Raw genomic sequence first — 21802 nt, forward strand, 5'->3', positions numbered from 1 at the left:
CACTTGCTCTTGCATTGTTCCTCCTTGAAGGGTGCTCCTCAATTCTGTTTGACTTTACTTCTGTTTGGTTGCCATTCCCTACACACAGCTCCTCTGGGCCTCAGGGAACCGGCTTCCTGCTCTGAGCACACCCAACCAGGATCAGAATGTCTTCCTGAAACACTCCACAGGGCTCCCTTCCAGTAATGTTTTGCATTTTGCCTTTAGCCTGAATTTCCATGTTGGCTCTTCTGTATGGGATGCTTCATCAGAATGCTGGTCCCTTTGCTTTTCCGCCCTGTTTTATCTCTGCAGCTTATGTTGTGACATTCTCTCTGCTCCTCTACTAGTTGGTATGATGAATATTTGGGCCTTAGTCTTATTAGTCTGTATTTCAGAATCTCTTAGGCAATTGCATGACTAAATCTGCCTATGATTTTGTTGGTCTACTCTCAGTAGCAAAGAGAGCTTGCTTAAAAACAAGACAAGTGCTGTGTATAGATAGAATCTCTCTTCCTAAAACTTTACAGGGTAATAGGCTCAAGCTGCTCGATTTTTTACTGTCTATTGACTTGAGCATGTTTGGGGGCGGGGGAGGGAGGTCCATGGGTGGTACAAAGTCCCTGTTGGGCTCACCCTCTCCTAGTTCCAGACACATGTGGAACCCCCAAGGACATTTTAGCCATTTAAAACCCAGCAGCAAACAAGCCTGAGGGTCTTCCTCAGGGATGGGATGTGGCGGGGGGGGGGGGGGGGTTGGGATGGGGGGGTGGGGGCTGTGCCCTTAATTCCATGTATCCTTCCAGTAAAGAAAGTGCCACTAATACTACACCCATTAATACTTAAAATCACAGAAATACAGCAGCAATTTTAGATTTTAATGACAACCTCACAAGAGCCAAAATGATGGAGGTTAGACACCATGAAATGTGCTCTATGCCTGTTTCTTGCTCTTCTTATGAGTGTTTCCGTCATTTTGTATCTTCTTTCTCTGCCTGTTTTTGGATATGTGTCAGCTTGTCCATTTATGTTGCTCAATCTATGTACCGATTTTATTCTCCTTTTCATTTTTCCCTCTCATTAGCTTTTCCACCCCTCTTTCCCTCTTCTCTAACAGGTTATAATACAGAATTCTCCCGTTTACAGTTTTGTTCTGTATCTTGAATGGCTGTCCATTTCCAGTCGTATATATTTAATAGTTTTCTGTTCTCAATTTTAAAGGAAGATGACTGAATTCTTTTTATGTCTTTCTCTTTAAAATATAAATTACTTTCGAATTGTTGGGTTTGGGGCTCATTTTTTCCCCCGTCTGTGGGTCAGTATCACCTAGTAGCAAGGTTTCTTGATACAACAAAGCATTCCTTGACTAACATTTCCAAAACACTACAAAGGTTCTGCCAATTATCCAGTCACTTCTGTATGTCCATATATCCTTCTTCTTGGTGATTTAGCAAGTTTAATATTAACACAACAAGTAAAATATATTTCAAATACAGATAATAAAAATAAGCTAACAGGGCACCTGGGTGTCTCAGTCGGTTGAGCATCTGACTCTTGATTTCGGCTCAGGTCATGATCTCAGGGTGGCGAGATCGAGCCCTACGTTGGGCTCCACACTCCTCGGGGAGTCTGCTTGGAAAGTCTTTCTCTCTCCCTCTCCCTCTGCCCCTCCCTCTCCTCTCTCTGTCTCTCTCTCAAATAAATAAATCTTAAAAAAAAAAAAAAGTAACAGCTAACATTTGTCAAGTGCCAGGCATTCTTCTTGAGACTTGATGGCAATCGCCAACTTTGAGCTTTACTCAAATGTCCCCTTCTCAGTGAAGCCTTCTTCGGCCACCCTATCTAAAATGACAACGTTGACTTTTCCTATCTCACTGGCTTTACCTTTTTCTCCTTAGTGTTCATCCCTAACATACTATATTTTTCATTATTTAGCTTCTTATTTCTCATTCTCTGGAATATATGCTCCCAGAGGACATAGGTTTTTGTGTGCTTCGATCATTGCTAGATATCCTGGCACCTAGAACAGTCCCTGGCACATGGCGGGCCCTCAATAAATACTTGTCAAGTGAATGAATGAATAAATGAGCTCATGTAACCTTCACCACCACCCCATAAGATAGCTGCTCTTATTTATTTCCATTTTTAAAAAGATGTTATTTATTTATTTGAGAGAGAGTAAGAGCGAGAGAGATCACACAGGGAGAGGGAGAAGTAGACTCCCTGCTGAGCAGGGAGTCCGATGCGGGGCTCAATCCAAGGGCTCTGGGATCATGACCTGAGCTGAAGGCAGATGCTTAATTGACTGAGCCACCCAGGTGCCCCTGTTTATCCCCATTTTAAAGATGGGAAAGCCAAGGCACAGAGCGGTTAGTGAACCTGCTAAGGTATCTAACTTGTAAGGGAAACAGCTGGTAGCCTAACCCCAGCAGACCGGTTCCATAGTCCCGTTCTTTTTCTCTTTTTTTAAAGTAGGCTCCATGCCCAGCATGAAGCCCAGCACGGAGCTTGAACTCACAACACTGAGATCAAGACCTGAGCTGAGATTAAGAGTCAGCTGCTCAACCAACTGAGCCACCCAGGCACCCCATAGGCCTGTTCTTAGTAACTAACAATGCTTGGGGACCCACTATGCGCATTTATTTTTTAAAGAAAAAAAAATTTTCAGGAAAAAAAGAACAATTGAAGCCTTCCCAGTTCTGACCCCTTCCAGCCTTCCTCAGAGGTAAACACTGTCCTGAAGTTGTATATTTTAGGTATGTAATTTACTGTTTGAACTGCCTTCCCAATGGCTTCTGAGCCATGGGAACAGTGTGTGGAGGCAGAGGATCTACATAATTGAAAACTTCCCAAATCCATCTCTCAAATAAAGTATTGACTGCTTTTGTTCCTTTCATTTTCCTATTATTTTTTTTTCCTTCTCTACTTACAGACACTCATTTTTCTAGCTGGAAATAGAAAACCTTATCAGATTGGAATAACAGTCCTTCTTGCTGTACTTTTTCCCCAAAGACGGGATGAATTTGAGCCTCGTCAGAAAGCCATCTGCTGTGTACGCACAGACCTATTCAGAGCCAGAAAAAGAAAAAGAAGAAGGGGGAAAGCCCAGGCTTACTCATTTTAAAACAAAGAGTGGTGGCTTGTGAACTGCATGCCTTTGACAAAGGCTGACCACTGGGCGGTGTGCACAACAGGGAACAGAGGGTGTGAGGAGCTCTGCACTATTCACAGTGACCTTGCTGACCTTGGCTACCCATAAAACAAAAGGCGCTTGATGAACAGGGGAGAAGCCTCCACATCCAGCCCTCAGCAATCAGGCCAGTTCTCCTGGAAAATGGCCATTGGATTTGTGGTTTGCTGCCCATACCATCATTTCCAACCCCTCTATTGGTTAGAATGAACTCACTGTTATTCCTGCGGTGTCAGACCTTGCCAGTCTTGGTTCAGGCCTACCACAGGACGATGCTGTGAGGTCTTCAGAGGACACGTCATTCGATCCAGGGGACCACACCTGCCACCCAAGGGAGCATTCACGTTTGCTGCTGCAGACCAGCAGATCTGAAGCTGAGGGGCTTCCCACTCCTGGTTTCTGCCCAAATACTTCGTTCTCTACTTTCCTAGACTCAGCACAGCAAAAAATAAATGGCAGCATGAAAGCTCAAGGCCCAAATGAACATTTTCATATTCTTGAGCACATTTGAATACTGTTCTTTTTGTTCTCCAATTCATCTTTTAATGCCTCTATTTTTTATAAACACAAATATAGGCTGGTTGTAAAAAATATTTAAAGAATATATAAATATATAACTTAGAAAGTTAAACATCTTTGTTATCCCACCTCATAGATAATTGTGAACAGTTTGATGTATATCCTTCTAGAGTTTTTTTACCATCTGCACACTTTTCATTTATGTAAAGCTCTACACTTTCTAGCACTCTTAGTACATTATGGAATCTCCTTTCCATAGTTCTCATTCTCCCATTCACCTCTGCTCACTCATTGAACATGTCTTACCTGTTTGACTATAATCTCCATCAGGATGGAGACCCTGCCTGTCTCACGTAGTGGTTGCACCCCCCAGGGTCTACCACTGTGCCTGGCACACGATTGGCACTCAGTATAAACTGGCTGAAGGCATGGTTCTCACTCTGGCATGAAGCAGGCGGGACAGGTTCTATACGGCCTCTTCTCTGGTAAAGAAACAGACTCGGAAATGATTCGTAACTCGTCTACGTTCACAGCTATTCCACAGTCGAGCTGAGTCTCAAACCCGGGTCTTCTGATTCCAAATCAAGAGTTCTTCCCATCAAAGTACAGCTTCCCCTTAATAACTGCCAGAAAATCAGGACCAAGTCCCCAACCAGAGGCTTACCCATGTCCAACCTACCCCAGGAAGTCTCCATTTCACAGAGAGGAGGAATGCATTCAGTTTTGATATATTTGAGTTGGCAGAAAATAAATTAGAATGGAAAGATCCCCCTTCATTACTTCAGAAGATAAACCAGTGTTCAGGGAGTGACCTGTGAGGCTGCTTGCTGAGTAAATTATTCAAACATGGCGCTCAGTTCCTTTTGGCCATGCTGACAGAACAGTTGGTGTCTCTTAACTCTTGCTCTCACACCCCTGGGCTCCCGGCTGCACACAATTAGCTTCCAGAAGCTCGGGCAAGCTTGGGTCTCCATGGTGTCCGCTGGAGGTGAGGATCTACACAGTCAGTTGACTACAGAATGACTTCTCTGTCCAAACACTCAAGCCTGGCCAAGGAGTAATTGAAACTGGGATTGGTCCAGAGATTCTCAGGCATGCGGCTCCTGGGAAGAGACTGACCTCCCAAATGACTCTCTTTTGTGGTATAATCCTTTTTTTTTTTTTTTTTTCCTCTGCCACTCTTGCATAGAGCTGAACTCCTTTATTTTCAGAGGGGACAATTTTCTTCAGGGAGGAATTGTGCCAATTCTTCAACAATAATGTTACTACTTAAAGGACATTTGTCTTTCTGCCCTTGATTTGATTTTACATTAAGCCAGTTTCAGTTAGTCATTCTAGTATAGAATCACTAAAGGAAGCCCTTTCGACACTCATGGTTTTAATCAGAGAAAAAGAAATATTTTTCTCTGTTTCTGCTCTTTTCTTCTCTCTTCTCCCTTCCTTCTCCCTGTCCTTCCTCCTTCATGCTCTTCCTTTCTTCCTTTCTATATAGAACATCTTAAGATATTGTTTTGCAAAGTGCTTTGTTCATGGAAGACATTGGTTTTATATATTTTTTCAAAAATAGTACATAACCCTGACTCAACCAGATATTTAAAAAGTCCCAACTATTAAAGCAGTCAGAGTAGATGGGCCTGATCATGGATAGATCAAGAGTATAAAACTCAATGTAGTTGCAAGTATATGTGGGAATAAAGTACATTCTAAAATTAACAACTTTTCAGATCAATACAGAAAAAGTTGATTATTCAATAAATGGTGATGAAAAACACTGGCCCTTTGGAAAAAATAAGCCTAATCCAAACCTCAGTTTTTATATCAAAATAAAATCCAGAAATATCATTGTAAAAGTTCATGTAAAAAATGAAACCATGAAAACAGTACAAAATAAGTAAAAATTTTTATAATTTGGGCATGGAAAAAACTTTATGACATTAAAAAAAAAAACTCAGATTAGAAAGAACTGGTAGATTTTGCAATATAAACATTACATCCCCTCACGAAAAAGAAATATACCCTTAAAAAGTTAGATGAGAGTGAACAAATTATGAAAATATATATGACACACATAAGGTTAGTATCTTCAATATACAAAATGCTTTCATGAATCAATAAAATTTAGTCATCTATCCTTCTATCAGGGTAGTAGGATTTGGGACAATTTTTACTTTCTTTACAGTTTTCTGTACTTCTGATTTTTTTTCTTTACAACTTGTTTTTTTTTTTTTTTTCAAGATTTTATTTATTTATTAGACAGAGAGAGACACAGCGAGAGAGGGAACACAAGCAGGGGGAAGGGCAGAGGGGGAAGCAGGCTTCCCGCCGAGCAAGGAGCCCGATGTGGGGCTCCATCCCAGGACCCTGGGACCATGACCTGAGCTGAAGGCAGATGCTTAACGACTGAGCCACCCAGGCACCCCTACAGCTAGTATTTTTAATACATCAAAGCCATTATCAGTTTGAAAAAAAATTACTTAAAAAACATGTAGATGGGCATCTTTTAAAAAAAATACTTAAATTCAAAGCCCAAAATAACTTTTCCAGAATTGTCCAATGCTTCTGCTTTATAATATTAACCATTACACTTAGCCTTTAATATTCTCATGTAGTAAGATAAGACCAACTAAAAAAACAAGATACATGAGAAGTAGTAAGAAAAACTCATAAGACAAAAGAATTTTAAAATGACAGGGCAGGCCCACACTGAAGTTATGTGTTCTTTCAAAACCAGATTTGTACCTCGGAATAAGCCTAACCAAAGAGGTAAAGGATCTATACTCTAGGAACTACAGAACACTCATGAAAGAAATTGAAGAAGACACAAAAAGATGGAAAAATATTCCATGCTCATGGATTGGAAGAACAAACATTGTTAAAATGTCTATGCTACCCAGAGCAATCTATACCTTCAACACCATCACGACCAAAATTGCAATGACAATTTCAAAGTGCTGGAATAAACAATCCTGAAATTTGTATGGAATCAGAAAAGACCCGGAAAGAGGAGAAGGAAATGTTGAAAAAGAAAAACAAAGCTGGGGGCATCACGTTGCCAGATTTCAAGCTATATAACAAAGCTGTGATCACCAAGACAGCATGGTACTGGCACAAAAACAGACATATAGACCAATGGAACAGAATAGAGAACCCAGACATGGACCCTCAACTCTATGGTAAACTAATCTTTGACAAAGCAGGAAAAAATATGCAATGGAAAAAAGACAGTTTCTTTAATAAATGGTGCTGGGAAAATTGGACAGCTATATACAGAAGAATGAAACTCGACCATTCTCTAACACCATACACAAAGATTAACTCAAAATGGATGAAAGACCTCCATGTGAGACAGGAATCCATCAAAATCCTAGGGGAGAACAGAGGCAGTAACCTCTTCAACATCGGCCACAGCAACTTCTTTCAAGACACGTCTCTGAAGGCAAGGGAAACAAAAGCAAAAATGAACTTTTGGGACTTCATCAAGATAAAAAGCTTCTGCACAGCAAAGGAAACAGTCAACAAAACTAGGAGGCAACCCATGGAATGGGAGAAGATATTTGCAAATGATATTACAGATAAAGGGCTGGTATCCAGGATCTATACAGAATTTCTCACACTCAACACCCAAAATAGTAATAATACTAATACTAATAATCCAATCAAGAAATGGGCAGAAGACATGAACAGACATTTCTCCAAAAAAGACATAAAAATGACTAACGTTTAACATCACTAGCCATCATGGAAATTCAAATCAAAACCACAATGAGATACCACCTCACTCCGGTCAGAATGGCTAAAATGAACAACTCAGGAAATGACAGATGTTCTGAGGATGTGGAGAAAGGGGAACCCTCTTTACACTGTTGGTGTGAATGCAAGCTGGTACAGCCACTCTGGAAAACAGTATGGAGGTTCCTCAAGATGTTAAAAATAGAACTACCCTACTACCTGACAATTGCACTACCGGGTATTTACCCCCAAAGACACAGACGTAGTGAAAAGAAGGGGCACCTGAACCCCAGTGTTCATAGCAACAATGTCTGCAATAGCCAAACTGGGGAAGGAGCTCAGATGCCCTTCAACAGATGAATGGATAAAGATGTGGTCCATATATACAAGGGATTACTCAGCCATCAGAAAGGATAAATACCTACAATTTGCACTGACGTGGATGGAACTGGAGGGGATTAGGCTAAGTGAAATAAGTCAAGCAGAGAAAGACAGTTACCATATGGTTTCACTCATATGTGGAACATAAGGAATAGCATGGAGGACCGTAGTGGAAGGGAAGGAAAACTGAATGGGAAGAAATCAGAGAGGGAGACAAACCATGAGAGACTCTGGACTCCGGGAACCTAACTGAGGGTTACAGAAGGGAGGAGGGTGGGGGGATAGGGTATCTGGGTGATAGGTATTAAGAAGGTCACATGTTGTGACGAGCACTGGGTGTTATATGCAAATAATGAGTCATTTAACAATACATCAAAAAATAAAGATGTACTATATGTTGGCTAATTGAGCATAATTAAATGAGTAAATAAATGAATATGCTTTCTACATGAAAAACAAATAATGGGTACAGAATTTCAGATTTGCAAATGAAATGTTCTCAAGATATGTATCACAGCAGTATAAATATACTTAACACTACCGGACTTTATCCTGAAAATGTTAAAATGGCAAAATCAATGTTATGATTTTTTACAACTTTTTTCCCTTTTTTTATGTTGTTAATCACCACACATTACATCATTTTTCCCTGCCTACTATCTTCTTTTTTCTTAACATATAATGTATTATTTGCTTCAGAGGTACAGGTCTGTGATTCAACAGTCTTATACAATTCACAGTGCTCGCCATAGCACATACCCTCCCCAATGTCTATCACGCAGCCGCCCCATCCCTCCCACCCCCCACCACTCCAGCAACCCTCAGTTGGTTTCCTGAGATTAAGAATTACTCACATCAGTGAGATCATATGACAGACTTTCTACAACTTTTTAAAAGTACATTCTGTAGGATTCCATTTTTATAAAGATTTTATTAATTTACTTTAGAGAGAGAGAGTGTGGCACGGGAGTGGTAGGAGAGGCAGGAGGTGGAAAAGAGAATCGTGAGCCCACGCTGCCCTGAACACAGACCCCACATGGGGCTCCATCCCACACCATGAGATCACATCCTGAGCCCAAATCAAGAGTCAGCGGCTTAACGGACTGAGCCACCATACATCTCCTTGGGCATTACTGCTGTTCCATTCCCTGCTCCCTCCACCACTGCTGTGCTGAACACTCCTGAAAACACATCTGTGAAAAACCGGGCCAGAGTTTCCGGGGGTGAGTCTGAGGCCAAGCACTGCCAGGTGATGGGTGCACCTGCGGCCTGGGATGGGTGCTGCTCACTGTTCTCCCAGACAGGGGTGCCCGTCACTCTTCTCTCCAGGGGACCTGCGGGGGACCCCCATGACCTCAGGCACCTGAGGGCCACCCGGCCCAGGAATTCACCTTCTCTAGCAGAGGACAGATGGGACTTCTTTCTCTGGCCAGGAATATGAACCCTGATCCTGGGAAAGGAGAGCTCTCCTGGACTCCTCACCCAGCCAGGCAGCTGTGGCCACGATGTATGTGATGGAGCCAGAGCGGCTGGGCCTTGGAGGGAATGAGTGCCTTAAACCAGCCTTGCGCAGGGCATGTGGGAGCAACAGCCCCTGCTTCCTGGGGAGCAGTGATGTGTGCGGAAGGAAGGAGGCTGGGGTGGAGCCTTCCAAGCCACACCACAGTCTCTCCCTTGGTCCTGAAACCAGCAGGAAGGGAGCTCCAAGAGCGGAGACGAGACTCCAGGAGGATTCCGATCCAGAGAAATGGTGCCCTGAAGCAGCCAGCCCCACCGGCCCGCAGACCATTTGCACAGGATCACCTCCCGCGCTTCCTCAGCAAGGCGTCCGTCTTCGTGTGTGGACAGTGACTGGCTGGTGCACTTCCAGAGGCAGACTAGAAACTTTTCAGTGCTTGCTCGTGGGTCAGAGGACCACCTCCCAAAGAAGCAGAGGATGTCCCTCTTCCTCCGGAGCTGGGGAAGGCAGCCACCGTCCTGGAGCAGGACCGGGTCCAGGAGTGTGTTCTTTCTGAAGCGCCCACTTTCAGTGGGCGTGGCTGTGCCTGAGAAAGGCCCACTGAGCCCCAGAGTCAGGAGCAGTGAGGGGCTGTCTCCAGCCCTGGCCCAGGATCACGACCCGAAACTATCCTGTTTTTGGGAGGACAGGTCTCCTTCAGGAGCCAGGGAGGGGACTGGCCCCTCTCCCCTCCCCAGGTCCAGGACGCCCGGGACCTGCAAGAGCTCTTCATCTGAGGAGGAGTCATGGAGAGCGTGTGTGTCTCGTCAGCCCAGCAAGTGAAAGAACCAAACCCCAACGCTCAGGTTCTAACAGAAGCAGAATTTCAATGTACCATTTAGGGGCAGCCTCCTCCCTTCTTATGTGGCCTTAGGGGACCCCAGGGAAAGTCTTTGTTCTCCTTCCGTCAGAGACAGGAGCTGGCCCTATGTCACGGGGTCCCCACCACATCCCCATTCCTGAGGAAGAGCCACACACAGGGGCCTGGTGTCTGGAGTGTGGTCGGCCACTGCTCCTGGGCTCCCAGCCAGGGGCCTGGGGGCTGCATGGAAGGGCTGGATTGCTTTTGGGGGGAGGGGTGCTCACTGCCGACACGGCTCACCATCCCCCACTGCACTCTGCAATCCAGGTTCTGTGCCCAGCACCACACATGTTCCTGCCATGGGAGCAATCATTCAGCATTGCCCCATTGCACAGAGGAGGAGAGTGAGGCCCAGAGAGGGGAGGTACATGGCTCCAGTCCCAGGGCTGGTCAGCAGAGAAGCTGGAAGGCCAGCCCTCCAAAGCCCCTCCTAGCCCAGCCAGAGACTCCCTGAGCTGAAAGGAAGCCCTCCCCTGCCTGCACAGCCACACACTGGCCCCTGAGCTTCATGATGGCCTGTTCTTGGCCCTGAAGGTGTTGCTGGCCGACTAGGAGGGGGACTCCAGCTCGGGAGACAGGCTGTAGATACAGGACAGAGGGACACGTCTGAGCTAATAGGAGCCACACTCTGGTCTCCCTCCCAGAGCCTGCCCGGGAGCTGAAATCTGGGTGCCCTAGGGGCCAGCACACAACAGGGTCTGCGCTGACCAGGGAGCCATGGCCCCCAGGGAGAGTCCACTCTGTCCTCTCCCCGCTCCTGCCTGGCCTCACCTCTCTTCACTGTGGGGCTGCAGGACCCGGAATCAAGCCCCATTGAGCTGGCTCTGCTCCACCTTGTAATGAGTTTGCAGCCCCCAGAACAACTGGATTTCCTGGGACTGGAGGGAGGACTGACTGCAGACAGGGACTGGGCTGGGGAGGAGGCGGGGCCTTGTGGAGGGTGAAGGATGGGGCAGGGGCCGGGTCCTGGGGATGAAATCCCTGAATGCCCATGGGTTCCCTGATTACAGTAATGACCACCTTCACACTCGGGCATTCTGCTGGGGGGCCCCTCGTCCCCGGCCTCCTTCCCGCCCCTCTGACTCCAGCCAGGCCTGCAGCCAGGGACAGGCTAGACTTCTGTCCTGGGTCCTGCCAGGAAGACAAGGCAGAAGGAGGAGAGGAGAAGGGGAAGGGGCGGACTGATCTTCCCCCTGCCCTGAGTTGGCTTCACGGATGCCTCCAGGTCCTCTGGCCCAGCCCTGCACTTAGCTGGACCCTGAGAGGGTATCTGCATTCCAGGCCAGCTGGGTGGGGAGTATTTAGTGACTTTTGCATCCCCAGATGTCCACCGCACCTGTCCTTACACCCTAAGGCCTGCTGCCCAGGATGGGTGTGGTTGCAGGGCTCAGTGGACTTCAGGGCCACAGAGCAGTTGGCGGTGGTGAGAGAACGTGGGGGACCAGTCAGGTACGGAGCGATGGGTCTCGCGCACATCCGCCGCAGGGCTGGGTCATGGTACAGGAGCTGTGGGCAGGTCATCTGTGCACACCTGGCCATGACACACCTGGCTGGCCCTCTCGGTGGGGAGGCCTGCGTGCCTAGTGCACCTGTCCCCCACCTACCCCTGGAGGAGCAGCCACGTTCAAGCCTTTCCATGTCCGACCCTCAGGGACAGTTGGGAACCTGGGTCAAGAGAGGCAGGGACTGGCCCAGGACAACTGAGGGGTGCAGAGTCCAAGGAACAGGGCCGCTCTCCAGTCCTAGGCCAGCCTCCCATGAGGTTCGCTTTGGGGGTGAGAGCCCCTCAGATCCTCGGGAATAGCTACCCACCCTGTCCCATGTGGGGACATGACCTTGGTCATCCACAGGCACATAGATGCATGCGCACCTGCACACACACACACACACACACCACTCTGACTGCCCAGCTGGGGGTCAGAAGGGGAGGACACCCTGGGAGCGAGGTGGGTGACAGGGGGGAAAGAAGAAACAGGTTGCAGACAGCTGGGCCATGGGGCAGGGCATCTGGACTCCTGGCGAGGACCCAGATCCATAGCATGGGGAGGGGAGACAGGCCAGGCTGAGGGTCAGGGGTCCCCAAGGGGCCCAGGGGGGTGGCCAGGGCACTGGGAGAGGACAGGGTCTGGGTTCCGGTGTCCATCACCAGCCTGGGCACTTGGAAGCAGGAAGAGATACCCACCCCCAAGTCCAGAGGGGCTCCAGCCAAAGGCCTCAGCTTACTCTTCTGTCACTTGGGCTGTAGAGATGCAGTGTCCCTAGGGTCCCACAGGCTTGTGGGAGAGCCTGTTGGCCTTGTATCTCCATCACCGACCCCCTGTGCTCTCAGTCCTGGGAAAATGCTTTGTACTCCCTCGAGGTCTTCGGAGCAGGGGACACACTGGGGGCTTGGGGAGCTGAGGACCTGGGTACGCAGAACGTGGCAGAGCACTGACCACTACTCTGGGGACCAAGGCCAAGACCCTCCTTGTTGCAGCCTCTGGGTCTCCATTTGGAAGAGGTTCCAGATTCACTGCTCTGGTCCGGGTGACAAGGCCTTAGGAAGGAATCTAGCATCGGGACAGAAGAGCGAAACACGGACAAGGGAGGCTTCTGAGGTTTCTCACATCACCCCTGGAGTCCACAGATCCTGCTCCTGTGAGAGACACAGAGACAGAGACAGAAACAGAGGAGACAGAGAATGAACACATGACAGAGGGAACCAGAAGAAGTCACAGACTTTCCTCCATCAGCTTGGAAATGACATCCCAGCATTTGGCCCCATTCTCTTCCTGAGAGCGCGGTCACACAGGCCATCCACCCCAGAGGGGAGGGGATTCCACACGGATGTGTGAGCAGGATGCGGGAATGCCCGGGAACCACTGTGGGGACTGCCCAGCACATGGGCGCAGACGAGGCCCCGGGGCCTGAGCCTAAACCTAATGGGAGCCCCTGGAAGTGTGCGTCACCAGGGGACAAGGTGGGAATCCGTTCATTGCAACCTTCCCACAGGGGCTGGGAACAGGCAAGAAGGGGGTGGCATTGCCCAGACCCCAGAGCAGACCCAGGCCCCTCTGAGCTGTGCTCCATGTCCCGCCCAGCCCCTGGCTCATCCTTGCATTGCCAAGTGTGCCCCAGCCTCCTGTGATAGCAGGTCCGGAATGTATGTAGAGGTCCTACCCCTGATGGCGTCCTTAGGAGTAGAAGCCAGAACACCCCACTGTGCAGATGGGGAGCCTGGGGAGGCCCTGAGAGGCACAGGGTCTGTCCAGGGTCACAGCCCTGGGCACGCACAGGAGCCCAGTCTGAAGCCAGATCTGTGTCCTCACAGCGGGGACACCGGCTGCACCCAGGCCTTGGGAAGGCTGTGGGTAGGCTGTGAGGGAGTCATTGTATGAATGGGGCATGGGGGGAGGGGGAGCATTGAGCAGCTGGGGGAGGGGGCCCTCGGGGGCGGGGCTCTTGTGTGAGGAGGAAGTTGGGTAAGGGGACCCCAGGCAGTGGTGACCTCACTTCCCTGACAACAGAGCCCAACAGAATTTGGAACCCCGGTAACCAGGCACCCACATTCCAGAGACAGCCCCCTGCCCAGCTCATTTCTTTGGAGACCCTCCAACAAAAAGCATGTTCGGGTGTTGCCTCCCTAAGTCTGGAGGCTGCAGTCTGAAGAAAGAGCGCCCTGCAAACGCTGGCCCCCGCTGGGGATGTCGAATCAGGGCTCCCCACCGCCTCTGGCCATTTGGCCGGAAGGACAGAAAGGTGACACCAGGAGGCCCAGAGCCTGCCACCCAGCCCCATACGCTCTGATCTGACCTGTGCAGCCCCAGGCCCCCCTCCGTCTGTGTGTGAGTGTGCGTGTGCGTGCGTGTGTGTCTGTGGGTGTGCGTGCGTGTGTGTGTGTAAAGAGGGGTCATGCAGGGTGGGGCCACCCTGAGCAGGAGCAGGCTGATGAGGGGTCAGATTCCCAGTGGGCAGGTCATGTTCAAGGTCAAGGCTGGCTGGGTGGGATAGGATGTGCGGGCGCTGCCCCTTCTACCCAGGGTTTATCCCAATAGCCCTGCAGGGATGGGTCACTGCATCCCGGGTGCAGGGCTGTGCACTCACAGGTCTGTGTCTGATCTGGGAACAGCAGGGGGACTGGGCAGGAGGACAGTGAGGATGGCCGGGCAGGGCTGTGATGCCTCCAGCCGGCTACCCGTCCCTGTCTTTGCAGAAGGCCACGGATGACCTCCCGAGGCGGCTGGCGGACATGCCCTCCTCCCTGACGGAGGGGTTGACCCCACAGGCATCCCCAAAAACAAGTGCTGGGGATTGCCGGGCAAGACCTCCAACACCTCCCAGACCACTGTCCCAGGTGGTTGGTCACCGGACAGTGGTCCAGGAGCCGGAGCCCACGGAGACCGAGCCCGAGGGTGAGAAGGCTGGGGCTGGGTGTTTGTGGTGTGTGGGGATGGGTCGGTGCTGGCCCCACAGGGACGAGCCCCCAGAGCCTGGTGTGGGGCCTGGAGCAACGACTGGGCTCAGAGCGCCCAGCGGGTGGACTGCGGTCGGGGAGACGGCCCGGGGAGGGCTCCTTCCTGGCTGCGGCTTCTCTGGGAGGCCCTGGGCTGGGTTCTGTCTCCATGGAGAGCAGGCTTGGGCTGAGCTTTTCTCCTCTCCCAGCTGCTCCACCACCTGAGGAGCTAGAGCCGGTTCCAACTCCATTGGCAGCTCTGGACGGAGTGGTGGTGCCTGCAGCGACCTCAGGAGGAGACCAGGAGCCGGCAGGTGACCCGGCACCCACCCACGGACAGCCTGAAACGGACCAGGAAGAACTGGCACCTGCCCCTGACCCAGCTCCTGCTACTGTTCCTGCCCCTGACCCAGGTCCTGCCCTGGATCCTGCACCTGCCACTGCTCCAACCCAGCTCCTGATCCTCCTCCTACCCCTTCCCCTGCCCCTGCCAGAGCCACTGCCCCTTCCCCTGCCTGAGCTCCGGTTCCTGCTCCTTCTCCTGCTCCTCTCCCTGCCCCTGCCAGACTCCGCTGCCCCTTCCCCTGACCCTTCCTTGGCTCCTGTTCTTGTCCCTGACCCTGCTCCTGCCCATAACCCAACCCCTGCCAGACCTGCTGCCCCTTCCCCTGCCCCTGCCTGAGCTCCTGTTCCTGCTCCTTTTCCTGCTCCTGCTTCTGCCCCTTCCCCAGCATGACCTGCTGCCCCTGCCCCTGCCCCTGCCCCTGCCCCTGCCTGAGCTCCTGTTCCTGCTCCTTTTTCTGCCACTGCCCCTGCTCCTGCACCTGCCGGAGCTCCTGTTCCTGCTCCTTACCCAGGTCCTGCCCTGGATCCTGCACCTGCCATGACTGCTGATCCTGTCCCTCCCCTTGCCCCTGCCCCTAGCCCTTCTCTTACAAATGGCCCTGCCCCTGGCCCTGCTCTTACACCTGGCCCTGCCCCTGGCCCTACCCCTATCCTAATCCCTGCCCCTACTGCTGCTCCTGCAGGGCTCCCAGAGCCACATCCAGAGCCCACAGCCCTGCGGGGAGAGCTCCTTGTACAATTGCCCTTAGTTCCATCGCCGGACCCCGACGCCCCGCCAGATTGTTTCATCCCCTCCCCCTATATTCTTTCTCTCTGGTTCATATTGTTCTGGTTCATATTGTTCATTTTCATGTTCTGTATACTGTTTATTATTTGTTTTAAATAAAATTACTTGTTTTCAACTGAACATGTGATGAGCATAAGTACATTCCCAACGCTGTGCCACCACACCCCAGAACATTGCTGCGGAATATCTCGTGTCCCAAAGGAGTCCCCGAACCAGAAGCCCCCCTGCCCATTTCTCCCCCAGCCCAGACCCTGGAAACCCATAAGCTGCTTTCTCTCCCTGTTCCTTTCCCTGTTCTGGATGTTTCTGTAAGTGGAATCACGCAATAGGTGCCTTTGTGTCTGCCCACCTATTTTCAAAGGGGACTTGTTTTCGTCTGTGTTTATCTGTCATAAAATTTCCCTTATTCGATATTAAAATGCCTGATGGATTACAGATCAGATGTAATCAGAGAGGCCGCTTTAGGAATTATGGGCCGAGACACCTGTTCCTGCTGGGACACCACAGCCTGACCCCAGACAGGACAGGGCTGGCCCCTGTGGCCCACACAGAAACCAGGGAAATGCAGAAGCTGGAAGACACACCACAAAGGGCAAAAGCATTGCTCACAACCCAAGGCCAGAGAAAGGTTTCCGATGCCTCTTGTCCAAACAACACACCAAGTCACTGGGTTCCACAAGGACAGACACCAAACGCATGCAAGTCCAAGGGGGGAGGACAGGCACGTGCAGAGTCAGAGATGAGGGAGCTCCCGGGGAAGGACTCTGGCAAAGGAAACCCTATGGAGGCAGCACTGGTCACCCTCAGACTGGCAGGTGTCTGGTCTGGGGAGAACGTGAGGAAGCGGGGATCCCCTGCAGGTACCCTGGAGAGAAGGGTGACAGGCACCCCTGTCTGGGAGAACAGTGAGCAGCACCCATCCCAGGCCACAGGTGCACCTGGCATGCTTGGCCTCTGACCAACCCCTGGAAACTCTGGCTCGGTTTTTCACAGATGTGTTTTCAGGAGTGTTTATCACAGCAGTGGTGGAGAGAGCAGGGAATGGAACAACGCTAATGCCCAAGGAGATGGATGGGATCCACAGTCCCAGTCCTCATGATAGAATGTCCTGTATCCACTGTCACATTGTCATTCGGGGCACAGGATCCGGGAAGCCCCTCCTGAGACCCCTCCTGCCACCCTGTTCCTGGGAACATTCAGAATTGGAGGAGGAGGAGGTGGAGAGGATCCAGGATAACAGAGGGCCAAGGAGAAGGAAGGTCAGCACTGGGAGGACCTGAGCCACCATCCAGGGCCGGGGCTGTGGTGCCCTCGGACCTCACCCCAAATAAGGGCTCCTGATGGATGGACCCAACTTCTGCGGTTTCCCTCCCTCCCTCCCTCTCTCTCCCTCCCTTTCTCCCATCCTCCCTCCCTCTCACTCCCTCCCTCCTTCCCCCCTTCCTCCCTCATTCAGCAGAGGACCACGGGTCCCTGCTGTGTACTGAGCAATGGGGCTTCATCAGTGAGCACCCCCCAACCCACATGGTCACGTCCACTGTGGGAGGTGACAGGGGTCAGTCTCACGGCTAGGAGTGGTGATGAGCACCAAGAATCTGCTCCTGAAAACAGAGGCCAGTTACACAAAGAATGGAGAGACCCATGCTTAGCACTTCCTCTAGAAAAATCGAGTCCTGAAAAGTGATGAAGAGTGAGTATATCCTAGACTTCCTGCAATGTGAGTTCTAATGGCAGGTACGCACTGATTCTTAGAACAAACAAAGTAAATTACCCAGTGTCGACTGGGGGGTTGTGACTAACTTTTCTGACCCAATGACAGCATTTCAGCTAACATCTCCAGGGCTTCCAAGTTGTCCCAAGGGTCTCTGCGATCCTCTGATCCTTCCATTGACCTCCTTGGGAAGCTCTGTCTTGTCGTCTTCCTTGTCTCCTGCCCCTTCTGGGACCCTTCTCTGGCCTCCCCGCCAGGGCCACCCCCACCAGGACTTCCTGTGCCCCGTGGCCTGGCGCCCGCATCCCATGGAGGTCCTGGGAGCCCGGTGCATTGTGCAAAGCCTGTGCGCTCCCTCTGGGGTCACTTGGCATCTCCCCTGCAGCTGCCTGCATCATCCTGCACTGGGTCTCCTCCAAGCATTCCGTGAGGCCAACTTGTGTCCGTGTCACGGGCACGGAAGCGAGAGTCCAGAAGGTCCAGATGACCTGCTCCCAGTCCCAACGTCTGGAGCCTGGGCAAAGGATGGTCAGCGAGCAGAGGAGGACTTAAGCCTAGGAAGCCTGAGGGAGGACATGGCACAGTGAGCCTGCAGGAGGAGAGTGAACACCGTGGGGACCTGGCGCTCAGGCCTACTGGGAGACCACATCCCATCCTCACTGGCTCTGTCCCCAGGGCTGGAGGTCGTCCAGGTACACACCCTCCCAGCCTGTAGGCTGCCAGTGGCTGCCAGGAGAGGAGGCACCTGGTGCAGGAGAGAGCCTTCAGAGAGGAGGGGACAGGTGCTCCCCCAGCAGCTGGAGGAACTCGGGGTATCCACCCTCCCAGGCTGCAGGCTGGCAGTGGCTGGCAGGAGAGGAGGCACCTATGCAGGAGAGAGCCCTCAGGCAGAGAGGAGGGGGCAGGTACTCCCCCAGCAGCTGGAGGAACTCAGGGTAGCCACCCTCCCAGGCTGCAGGCTGGCAGTGACTGGCAGGAGAGCAGGCACCTAGTGCAGGAGAGAGCCCTCAGGCAGAGAGGAGGGGGCAGGCGCTCCCCCAGCAGCTGGAGGAACTCGGGGTAGCCACTCTCCCAGGCTGCAGGCTGGCAGTGGCTGGCAGGAAAGGAGGCAGCTGGTGCAGGAGAGAGCCCTCAGGCAGAGAGGAGGGGGCAGGTGCTCCCCCAGCAGCAGGTGCACTGGGTCGGGCTGAGGGGGCATCATTGGACAGCAGTGCCTGAAGCTGGGGTCTCCACACAGACCCTCTCCTTAGGCTCAGCACAAGCTTGTCTGGATGGCCTTTATCCCCCAAATACAAAGTCTGGTCCAGGGCCCCCCCACCAAGTCCTGACTCCCAATCCTTTGTACTCAGCTCAAGTGACAAGAAATGGCCAATAGTTTAGGTGGTGTTGGGTGCACAGGGAAATTTGCTTTTCTGGCCCATGCTGTAACATTGCTGGCATTTTAAAGATCTCAGGGCTCTGAATCAAAAACAGTAGGATGCCGGGGACCCCAGCTGGCTTTCTGGAAACCTACCTCTGTGCCTTCCAGCCTTCCCATCCCACCAGCTCTGCTCAGAATCCCTCCGGGCCACAGACCCACAGTCTTGGGTCCTCAGATGGCCCAGGCGACGTGCCCTCAAAAAGTGATCCCGGTGGGGCAGTAGGACACAGTGCAGATTCCAGCAAACCCCCCTCCCAGAAACTGAGGGTACCGCTGGATGAGCTGTCTGAAAACAGCCAGGTCAGGGGTCCAGGAAGACACCAGAGGCACAGGAGTCACTGAGGGGCATCTGAAGCTCAGGTACGGGCAGTCAGAGCTTCCAGGCCCTTCTTCCCTAAAGCTCCTCATTCCTCAGCCTTTCTTCCAGTGATTCTGCTCGGTTTCTATCTGCCCCAACTGTTATCCATTGCCTAGGCAGCAGAGACTCACATATGCCTTTAAATGTTTTGGACAATGAATGTTCACTTGAGTACATTGCCACTTCACTACTGGGAGAGTTGGTAGAAAACAAAAAGTCACAGAGGACTCCAAGGCTCTGGACTTGGTGTTTCCCTCTCCTGAGATGGGGACACCTGTGGGATGAGCAGGTGGCCAGCTGGTGGGGGGTGGGCAGGGACCTGACGTGGACAGATGGGGTAGGTGAGGCCCGAGGTCCCCAGGGTATGTGCCTGGCATCTGGACTGAATAGGTCTTCAAAGCTGCGGATTGGCTGGGATCATCTTCAGGCGGAGGAGGAAGGTGAGGGGAGCAGAAGGGACTGAGGAGGCTTGGCTTAGACAGGAGAGGGCTGAGACACTCCTTTGGGGGGAAAGTGGGTCAGGTCCAGGCTCACAGGGACAGACCTTGAGGCCATTGGGCTATGTGAAATAAGCCAGTCCCTAAAGGACCAATACGGGAAGACCCCACTTGTGAGGGACAGAGAGCACTCCGATTCATAGAGGTGGAAGGAGCTGCTGGGTGCCGGGGCTGGGGAGGGGAAATGGGGGGTTAGTGTCTCCTGGGTAGAAGTTCAGTTTGGGAGGATGACAAAGTTGTGGCAGTGGATGGAGGTGGCAGGTGCAAAAGAGTGAATATACTTATTGCCACAGAATTGTACCCTGAAACGTGCTTAATGGTATCAGGTGTATGTCTATTACACAATAGGAGAGTAGTGAGTCAGGAGGACGGGTCCATCGAAAGTCCCAGGAAGGCCCAAGAGCAGGGATCCTGTATCTTAGTTCTCGCTCTCATGCTCTGCGCCTTGTTGGGTGTCTAAGCTCACAGTAGCATCACTAAATGCTTGCTAAGACACAGTGCAGGCGGATGGTCCAGAGAGAGTGCACAAACCATCTGTGGGCACTGAGGAATCCCAACGGCACATGCATCCAGACTGAGTGAATGCCCACATTTCACAAACACCAGCATAAAGAGCCATTTAAAACGAAGGCAGACGCCACTCTGGAAAACACTAGGGAGGTTCCTCAAAAAGTTTAAAAAAGAGCTACCTTATGACCGAGCAATTGCACTACTGGGTATTTACCCCAAAGATACAAATGTAGGGATCCGAAGGAGCACGTGCACCCCAATGTTTATAGCAGCAATGTCCACAATAGCCAAACTATGGAAAGAGTCTAAATGTCCATCAACTGATGAATGGATAAAGAAGATGTGGTGTGTGTATATATATATATATATATATATATATACAGAGAATATTATGCACCTATCAAAAAAATGAAATCTTGCCATTTGCAACGACGTGGATGGAACTACAGTGTATTATGTTAAACAAAATAAGTCAATCAGAGAAAGACAATTATCCTATGATCTCAGTGATATGAGGAATTTGAGGAACAAGACAGAGGATCATAGGCGAAGGGAGGGAAAAATGAAACAAGACGAAACCAGAGAGAGAGACAAACCATAAGAGACTCTTAATCTCAGGAAACAAACTGAGGGTTGCTGGAGTGGAGGGGGTTGGGAGGCGTGGGGTGACTGGGTGATGGACATTGGGGAGGGTATGTGCTATGGTGAGCACTGTGAATTGTATAAGACCGATGAATCAAAGACCTGTACCCCTGAAACAAATAATACATTATACGTTAATTTAAAATTCACTAAAATAATAAAAATAAAACAAAAGCAGGTGACCTCAAGCTGTATTACAAAGCTGTCATCATCAAGACAGTATGGTACTGGCACAAAACACACACATAGATCAATGGAACAGAATAGAGACCCCAGAAATGGACCCTCAACTCTATGGTCAACTAATCTTCCACAAAGCAGGAAAGAATACCCAATGGAAAAACGACAGTCTCTTCAATAAATGGTGCTGGGAAAATTAGACAGCCACATGCAGAAGAATGAAACTGGACCATTCTCTTACACCATATACAAAGGTAAACTCAAATTGGATGAAAGACCTCAATGTGACACAGGAATCCATCAAAATCCTAGAAGAGAACACAGGCAGTAACCTCTTCGACCTCAGCCACAGCAACTTCTTGCTAGACACGTCTCCAAAGGCAAGGGTAACAAAAGCAAAAATGAACCTTTGGGACTTCATCAAGATAAAAATCTTCTGCACAGCAAAGGAAACAGTCAACAAAACTAAAAGGCAAGCCATGGAATGGGAGAAGATATTTGCAAATGACATTACAGATAAAGGGCTGGCATCCAAGATCTATAAAGAACTTCTCAAACTCAACACCCAAAAAACAAATAATCCACTCAAGAAATGGGCAGAACACATGAACAGACACTTCTCCAAAGACATACAAATGGCTAACAGACACATGAAAAAATGCTTCACATCACTAGCCATCAGGGAAAAAGAAATTAAAACCACATTGAGATACCACCTTACACCACTCAGAATGGCTAAAATCAACAAGGCAGGAAACAACA

Source organism: Mirounga angustirostris, unplaced genomic scaffold (assembly GCF_029215605.1).
Source record: "Mirounga angustirostris isolate CCGP_5_RB_7025 unplaced genomic scaffold, mMirAng1.0.hap1 SCAF_18, whole genome shotgun sequence".
NCBI classification, from domain to species: domain Eukaryota; kingdom Metazoa; phylum Chordata; class Mammalia; order Carnivora; family Phocidae; genus Mirounga; species Mirounga angustirostris.